Consider the following 8,168-nt stretch of genomic DNA (forward strand, 5'->3'; position numbering starts at 1 on the left):
AACACAGAGCATAAGAAATGCTCAAATGGTATAACATAGCGCAAATATTTACTAAAATCAGTTTTTAGTGTTTACCTTGGAGTGGGAGAGCACATTTTGAGCAATTATTCTCTGTTGTGCCCAGCTATGCAATGCACAATATATTCAGAAGAATCCTGTAGTCAAGCCATGAATATATATAGAGATTCTTCAGACAATGAACTAGTTAAAATGTATCCTGTTGTGTTGTGCTGAGCACAGGAGAAATAAAAGGTGTAACTAGGCCCAGGATTCTATATCAAAAACAAAGTTTAAACACAATGATGACTTTTATATATTCAGCCATAATTAGCAAGACTCAGCTCAGAAGCCCCTTGAAGAGTTTACTGTGGCATTTCCAGTGTCTTGCCTAAACAGCAAACTCTTTGGCAAATTCTTGTCAGCAGCTGGTAACCCTGAATATTTTTATTGTACAGAGAAGTAGCAAGCTGTTTCTCATGGCACACAAAGCTGTGGGCTCCTGGGCACTGCTGTCAAGGTCTCTCAGAGGAAAAGTGTTTGTGCTTTTGTGCCCTGCTCAAGGCTGTTGGTGCCATTGCAGCTTTGGCAACATGCTGCTGCTGTCACCAGAGCAAATCTGTTTTGTGTTCAGAAACAAAGGACTACAGGATGAGATTGCTGTACTGTGTGGCACTAGTAAAGTGGTCACATTCTGCTTCTCACCTACACCTTTAAACAGTTCTTCAGTTCCTTTGTTTCTTTAAAATTGAGAGAGATGAGCTGAGGAGGATGCAGGTGAAAATAGTCCATGGAAAGAAATTTTCAGTGAGGTGACTTTTCTGTTTCATTGGATGAGGAGGAGCTTGAGGACAGCTGTTCAGGCTTGCTAAGAATGCAGATCTATAGTGAAAGGTAGAGATTTTCAAACATTCATCAAACACTTTATACCAGGGATATAATGTTTCTCAAATACATTATTTGCCAACTGGTTTATTTTTCTCTTTTATCCTACAGTTCAATAGATTTTTTTTTTAAAACACCACCACATCTGTTTATGTGGAAGGTTTTCTTGAGCATTTTGTGAAGGTAACACAAAAAGCGTAGCAGTACTAGAGTGTCTGTGTTCTAATACTTTTCTTTGTGCTTTGGCCTGTTATGATCAGCTATGCAATGTTTAGGACAGCACAAACTGGCTCTGTGTTTTGTGTGTGGGCTCAGCTACCTGTATGGTGTGTTACCAGAACGGGGCCTCTGGGTTTGACAGCTTGCCAAGTGCACTTAGAAAATTCCTGGTCTGGAGCCCCTTTGCTGTCCAAGTTCTTGCTCTTTTATTAAGGGCTAAACACCTGAAATACTTCGTTTTGCCATGGATGTGATTCACACTTCAGAGGAGATGGCAGCGACCGATGTTTTTTGCAGCTGTGATGTTGAGTTCTGCCTTTCCACCTTAGCAAGGATTTCAGTGTAGCATCTGAGTAAGTCAAAGATCACAGAGGTGTTCAGCCTTCACTTGGTGGCACTTTGTTTACCACGTAAAGCTGTCTGTGGGTGCCTGGACTCATTTGCTGTGAGAGACCCTTTCATGGATTGAGGAGGCCCTCAACTTCTCTGAGTCTCATAACAAATGTCACCACCCCAACTGTGGTCCTGTGTTGCGATATGTTCCTTACATATATTCGTTTTCCAGAAGTCTATTTGTAAATAATTCCTGTCAAATCAATGTGACAATCCAGGTATGTTTTAATTGTTCCTTCCCCTATGGCTGTTCATCATTACAAGGCTGAGAAGGCACCATGCAGCGGCCAGCACAGCTGCAGAGTGAAACCAAAAAACTCAGTGTGTTCAAGATGGATGGGAAGCACCATTCATGAAAACTCTTACGATTAAAATTAGAACTGGTAGCAACAAGGTTTTTGTTTAAAGAAGGAAAGGAATAAGAAGACAAGGAAAAAAGCAGAGTATAAAACCTCATGCAGAGTGGGCTTAATAGGAAGATAGTTATAGTGTTTCCAAACCTTAATAACCAGGGACGGAAAGGAAGTGATGGATGTGGAAAATCCTGCTCCACTGACAGGACCTGCCATTTGCCAGCAGCAGCCTGCAGGGGACTTAGTGCTGCACAAATGTATTTGCAAATTCCCTGCAACAGTTATTTTTGCTCCTGAAGCATGTACTTTAAGAATACAACTTTTTCTATATCCAGCTGCCATGCAAGAGTACCAAGTTTTTATGTTGTAGATGCAAATCATAATTTAAAGTCAGGTGACTTTTAATGTATGGACTAATTAGAGAGAGGATGGATCTGCAGTATCAAAGTTCTAATGGGGTCAGGGCTGAAATACTACAAGAAAATCGTTATTTTTTTTCCTCTTTGTCTGGGAGCCATTATCTATTTTAATTCCTCTCTATTGAAGTATGAATCATGTGAATCCTACCTTTAATTTGTTTCTTTATCAGTGCTTTGTTGACTTCATAGGCTATACAAAACACAGCAGGGGAGAGCTGTGAGACTATGTAACAAGCATTATAGTGCATTAGAGTAATCACTCTTCTCTCTAACACATCAGATCTTGTCATCAAGTTTTATGAGTATAGGTGTTATTTTTCTCAGAATCTCCTGAAACTATTCATCTTAATTAACAGTAGTGTAAGCTTCTTCATGAGGTTGGAATATATCTTATCGTGAAGAAATTTTGTGGTAAATGCACCTACTCAGTATTTCTAAACAAAGTGATAAAAAAATAAATTCCATAGTTCAGAAAGCTTTCTTTTTAAAATCAGTTTGAAACTGTTGGTGTAAGGTTAGAAGTTGCAGTATTTCCTCTCAAGGGACCAGATCATAAACTCTGCTTTGTGGTTTGCAAGCTGATTGCTCTGAGTGTTCCTGAGTCCCATCCTTGCTCCTGGCAGACCCCAATAACTGCTGACATGGTGCCAGTTTCCCAGGTATGCAGGTAGCTGTTGTTCCCTTTGTTCTCCTTGCTGCGATGTGATGTGTTTTTTATCATCCTATGTGAATATGTAGATATTTTTTTTTCTTTCCGCCCTGGTCCAAAAAAAAAAAAAGCCTTTTAATCAGGGGTCAGCAAATGCAGCGCAATTTCAAAGGACAAACAGTTGCAAAGACACAATCCAGCTGTTGATGTCCAATGCTATGAACAGGTTTCTTAAATGGACGCTCACTTGTTACTCACCAAATTTTCAATGCAAAAGAAAATATGAGCCAAATACTCCCTGTTCCCTGAGCAGGGCATGGTGGTGAGCTGGTGTACCAGTTCACAAGCAGCTCCCCAGTAAGCTGGCACTGCTGTTCAGAATGTTGTTCCACACAGTGTTATTTCTAGTGCCGGTTTTTTGCTCCTGTTTTTTTTTTCCAAAGGGATTGATGAATAGAAGACCCTGAATGAAGTGGTTTGGCATTTGTTTTCTGATGTGGCAAACAACAAAAAAACAGCACGGCCATAGCAGTGCTCAAGGCCTCCTTATTCATCAGCAGCCTTAAAGCAGCTGTGTCCCGTCATTATGAAATGCTGTGGATGTTTTTTTTCATCGGCTGCGAAGTAGAATTTGACAAGGAAAATGCTCAAAGGGCAATAAGCAGTAAGAGACATCTTGTACATTTGAATAGGGCATTTATAGATTATTTTTATTACTACCTTTTTTGCTGTGGGGTGGTTCACTCTTTAAACCTCTCAGCACTATTCCAAGTTATCCTTGCAAGATTTGCCTTTGGGTGAGCATATCCCCTTCACCTCTAAATTCTTTACAACCTCATGCTGGGTACCGTGAGGCTTCTTGTGTTTAAGAGTAGGGGTGTCTTATGGTGCTGATTGTCTGAGACCAGGAGCTGCTTCAGCACTATGAGGGCCTGGAATATCATCTGCCCTGCTCTGGCTGGGGCCAGACAGGAGTCAGCAAATGTGCTGACCTTGCTCTCTCATTCATGGATTGTATCATGCTGGGGGTAGCTCACATGCATCGTGGCTCTGACTGTGCAAGGCAGCTCCATGGTTGCTGTCTGAACACTCTGTGTTTCCATTTTCTGTTTAAGTGGTGATCCAGCTGAACTGGAATGTTTTTTATCTAGATATTGCAGCCTTACTCTGTGAAAAGATTACTTGAACTCTCAGAGAGCAATGGATATTGAATTGTTTTTCTCCCACTGATGTTTTGTTTCCTAGTGTTGGATTGAGTATGTGAATTTGGGTGTCAAAAGTTCTGAAAAGGTGAGAAAGTGTGTCTGCATATATACAGTCAGCATCACAGCTTTGTGCAGATTGTCAGTACTCTGTATAGTGCCTGGCAAGACAGGTTGTAGCAAATTCTGGCATTTATGGAGAAGCAGTTTGTCCGTTCATGTCACTCAGTGCAACAGCTGCATCTGAAATTTGTTGTCCTTTGTTTGTAGACTGATCCTGCTATTTGAAACTCTTAAAGTGTTTCACTGCTCAGGTGTCCAGAATTTAAAGCAAAATCAATTATAACTGCCATAGGCAAGGGGGTTTATGGCCGTAATGTTCCAATGACAGTGTCAGGGGAAAGCATCAGGAACTTCCAGCTAATGTTTATTTGCAGACATTTCTACACAGTCTTAAAATAGCAGTAATTGGTACAGGAAAAGCAGGTACAGCACGGTCCGTGTCCCTACAGAAGAGTAACTGTATAGATAGGTAATATAATATTAGAAATAGAAAAATAAGACGTGATACAAAATTGCAAGTCATATTTTAGAAGGAAGATAGTTGGTTTTGTTGCTCTGGCTTCTAATGGCAATCTCTTTGCAGGATACTTCAAAAGTGATGGATTGAGGCACTCACATAATGACCTGTTCCAGTCAGAAACAGAGACAGCCTCAAAGGGAGTTGCCAGTGAGATCTATAGAATGGGATGTGTGAGTATATACAAGAGCAGTGTTCGTACCATTTTGCATATATATCTTCCTGACAAAAAAGTTAAAGAAAAAAGTCAAGACTGCACATTTTGGTGGATTAATCATCTGAGATTTTTCTCTAATTTATCACCAACAGGAGTAATGTTCACATTCTTTCTGTTTTACAGGGACACCCACATAGCCTTTAAAAAGCATAAATAAAATTATGTCCACACAGGCTGTGGGTCTGTGCAGCAGCTGTTCACATGACACTATATTTTATCTGCATACTTTTAATCATTTTTTTTCCTAAGCAACTGTCTCAATCTGTCAAAATATTTGTAAATGGATTCAGTTTCCAGTGAAATTTGCTTTCACTAGCACAACAGAGAGACAAGGAAGACTTATGCCCAGTGGGAAGAAAAAAAAGCAAAATTGTTTTCCATTGCTGGTTGAACAGCTCAGTCCTAAGGCGTTTGCCTTGATGGCTGTGTGAAGCCAGTATTCTCACTTAGCAGCTACCTCATTTTGGGGCCAAAATGTTTCATTTCATCAGACAGATTTCTCCACAGATGAACAAGCACAAACAAAAAGGTAGGTGGCAGAGGACAGCTCTGTATTTCAGTAGAGGAGAAACTCACCCGAAAAGAAGGGATATTTGTGATGTTTTTCCTATTTTTACCCCTAACACCCTGTGTTCTTCTCTTGTTTTCCTCCTCCATGTAATGTATTAATGCTTCCCTTTTGGTATCTTGGAAGTCTCTATAGTCTGAGGGTGCCTGGGGATTTAGTGACAATTTACTACAACTACTAAAAGATGAGCTGGTAACTGCCTCCCATCAGTTCTGCAGCAGATTCAGTGTCTGCGTTCACCCAACCTCCTTGTAACTGACTCTCTGAGTGCACAGAGGTGGGAAGTAGATCACTTAAGCCTCGTGGCTTTCCAGATCCATGGTTGTCCTTTTTGTGAGATAACACAGACCCTGATAGACTGATCAGACAGGGAGCAGCACTGTGTTCTGAGAACATGGTGATGAGGGCAGGCATCATCATGATGCAGAACTGCTTTCCAGAAATATCCTGGAGGAAGTTGGTTAAAGTACAGGGTGTGAGATCCCTTTCAGAAGTGGAAACACACAGATAGGCCAATACTGCCCACCAACATGGTCTCACAGTCTAATCTAACCTCAGCTGCCTGTGGGCTCCCACAGCAGCTTTTGTACCTGTAGTCATACCAAAGCTGTGCACTTGTAGCTGTAGAAATCCACGTGCTTTGATTGCACCCCGAAGGAAACAAGCCTTACAGCTCATATCAATATATTGAACTTTAACTCTGTTGTATAAACCAGAAAATCCAGATGTCAAGCCTATTTTTAAGCCCTAATCTGTAGCAATGAAAGTGGGAGATTGATGTGTTTGCTAAAGCAAGGGGATTTCCATGTGCACAGGGTTACCTGAGGCCTTACAGAAGGGTTTGCAGGGGGAAGGAGCTGGTTCACTTAGTTGTGTAACTCAGTGATGTTTCAGTCTGGGCAGGAGCTGCTTCTGGGGTAACTACAGCAAAAATGCCCTTGCCTTGCACACCAGCAGTACCGAGCATTGACCTCACTGTTTTGGCATAGCCTTGAGCCCATCCTTTTTGCCTCTGAATTAGATTACAGGTAAATCAGGTACCTTGTTTTCAAACAGAACAGTTAACAACCACCCTGTCTTGGCTGAGACTGTTGTGTATGCTTCCAGCTGGAACCACTGATGCTCTTGTTGCTTCCAACTGTGGCTTAAGGCAGTGCTGGGACAAGGCCTACCATCTACTGGCTGAGATAAATGCCCTCCTGTCTTCCCCAGACTTATGCCCCACAATATAAGCAGTGTAACCTTGCCAGGCAATATGTGCTTCTTCAGATTGTTGTTCCATCAAAACTCTTTGTCATTTTCTGACAGCCACCAGGAATGTTAAAATCTTGTGCATTTTACACCAAAACCATATGTTGATGTCAGAGCTGTGTGCAGGGTCTTCAGTACTGAAGAAAATTAGACTACTGATTATTTTGCTTGTAGCTCCTTTGGTATTCTGGACTTGATACTCAGTGATTAAGTGGCCAGGTGTCCTAAAGCCGTTGCATACAGCTGGACAATAAACTCTCTGCTACAGAGAAATAGCAAAGGCCTTCCTCCTTTATTAGACTAAAACTGACAGTTTTATGGACTGGCTTTTTGCCTTGGTCATATTTACAGTGTTACACTCGACCTATTTAAATCATTTCAGTAGCAAGCTGGATGCTCTCTGAAAGCAGTTCTGATTCCAGACTGAAGAATAGGTAGTTGTTTTAATGGATACAATGAGCTGTCATATAGCCACATTTTAATATGAAAAATAATTATTCTTCTGTAACAGCTGACGGTTTGTTTTGCTGTGGGCAAAACACAGCTTTGATAAAGTACATTGCCTAAATGAACTCAACTAGTTTGAGAAACACTGCAGTAGCAAATCAGTGTTTTTACTACCTGTGTACAATACATGATTTTATGTTTTTATACATAAAAGAATCTACTGCAGATATTATAAACACAAGATAAATTAAAAAAAAACAACCACACAACCAAACACACCCAAACCCAAAACCAAAACCACCACAACAAAAAACAAAGAGCAAAGAGAGCAAAGCCAAGAGCAAGTATTGGTCCACATCAAATGAATCAGGTAGTTGATAAATGAAGGATCCCTGCAGCTCCATCTGCGGGGATGTTTCTCAGGCTCTGGTCTTGTAGGACACTGCTGCTCTGTAAGACATCAGAAGGACTTCTGTCAAACTGTGGTGAAGAGAAAAAAACCCTCTCCTCTTAAAAAAACCCCTAAGCATATTCCCACAAATGCAAGCAAGCAAAGTTTGTTTGTGCATGCAAAATTAACAGTGCATGTGTCTTAATTGGTTGTAAATTAAGCTATTGTGACAGCTTGACAGAACATGATCCTGGAAGATGAGATATTCCTTTACTCTAAAGACATGATTTAGAAATATAAATCTAGGAAATGCAGCTACACTCTTCTTAATATACTGTCCTGGTCAGCCACCACACCTGTATCTCAGCCCTCTCAGCCCCATGAGATGCTCCAACAGAGGTGCTGGATGTGTTTCTGGGGAGCAAGTTGACAGCCTCCCACTTCACTGTTTACATTAGTGGCCGCACTTAATCAGAATCATACCAGTTTTTTTCCCTGTGCTGGTTTTATCCTTTTTCACTACAGCAGAGAAAGCCAGGATTTTAGAACCTCTCTGATGGAAAATGTCACGTAAATATTACTGACCTGCTCGGCCAG

At 41.0% G+C, this 8,168-nt stretch overlaps 1 long non-coding RNA gene across 1 annotated transcript in view; it reads right to left on the minus strand.

The window, feature by feature from the left end:
• Window positions 1-7,157: 7,157 nt before the first annotated feature.
• Window positions 7,158-8,168, minus strand: part of LOC114055562 — a 4,156-nt gene continuing 3,145 nt past the window's right edge. The window contains exon 2 of the long non-coding RNA XR_003570764.1: window positions 7,158-8,156. This is a non-coding gene — a long non-coding RNA (uncharacterized LOC114055562). The remainder of the gene's footprint in view (window positions 8,157-8,168) is intronic.

Source organism: Empidonax traillii, unplaced genomic scaffold (assembly GCF_003031625.1).
Source record: "Empidonax traillii isolate 1590-97213 ecotype Southwest subspecies unplaced genomic scaffold, ASM303162v1 scaffold59:size1551110, whole genome shotgun sequence".
In the NCBI taxonomy this organism is placed as follows: domain Eukaryota; kingdom Metazoa; phylum Chordata; class Aves; order Passeriformes; family Tyrannidae; genus Empidonax; species Empidonax traillii.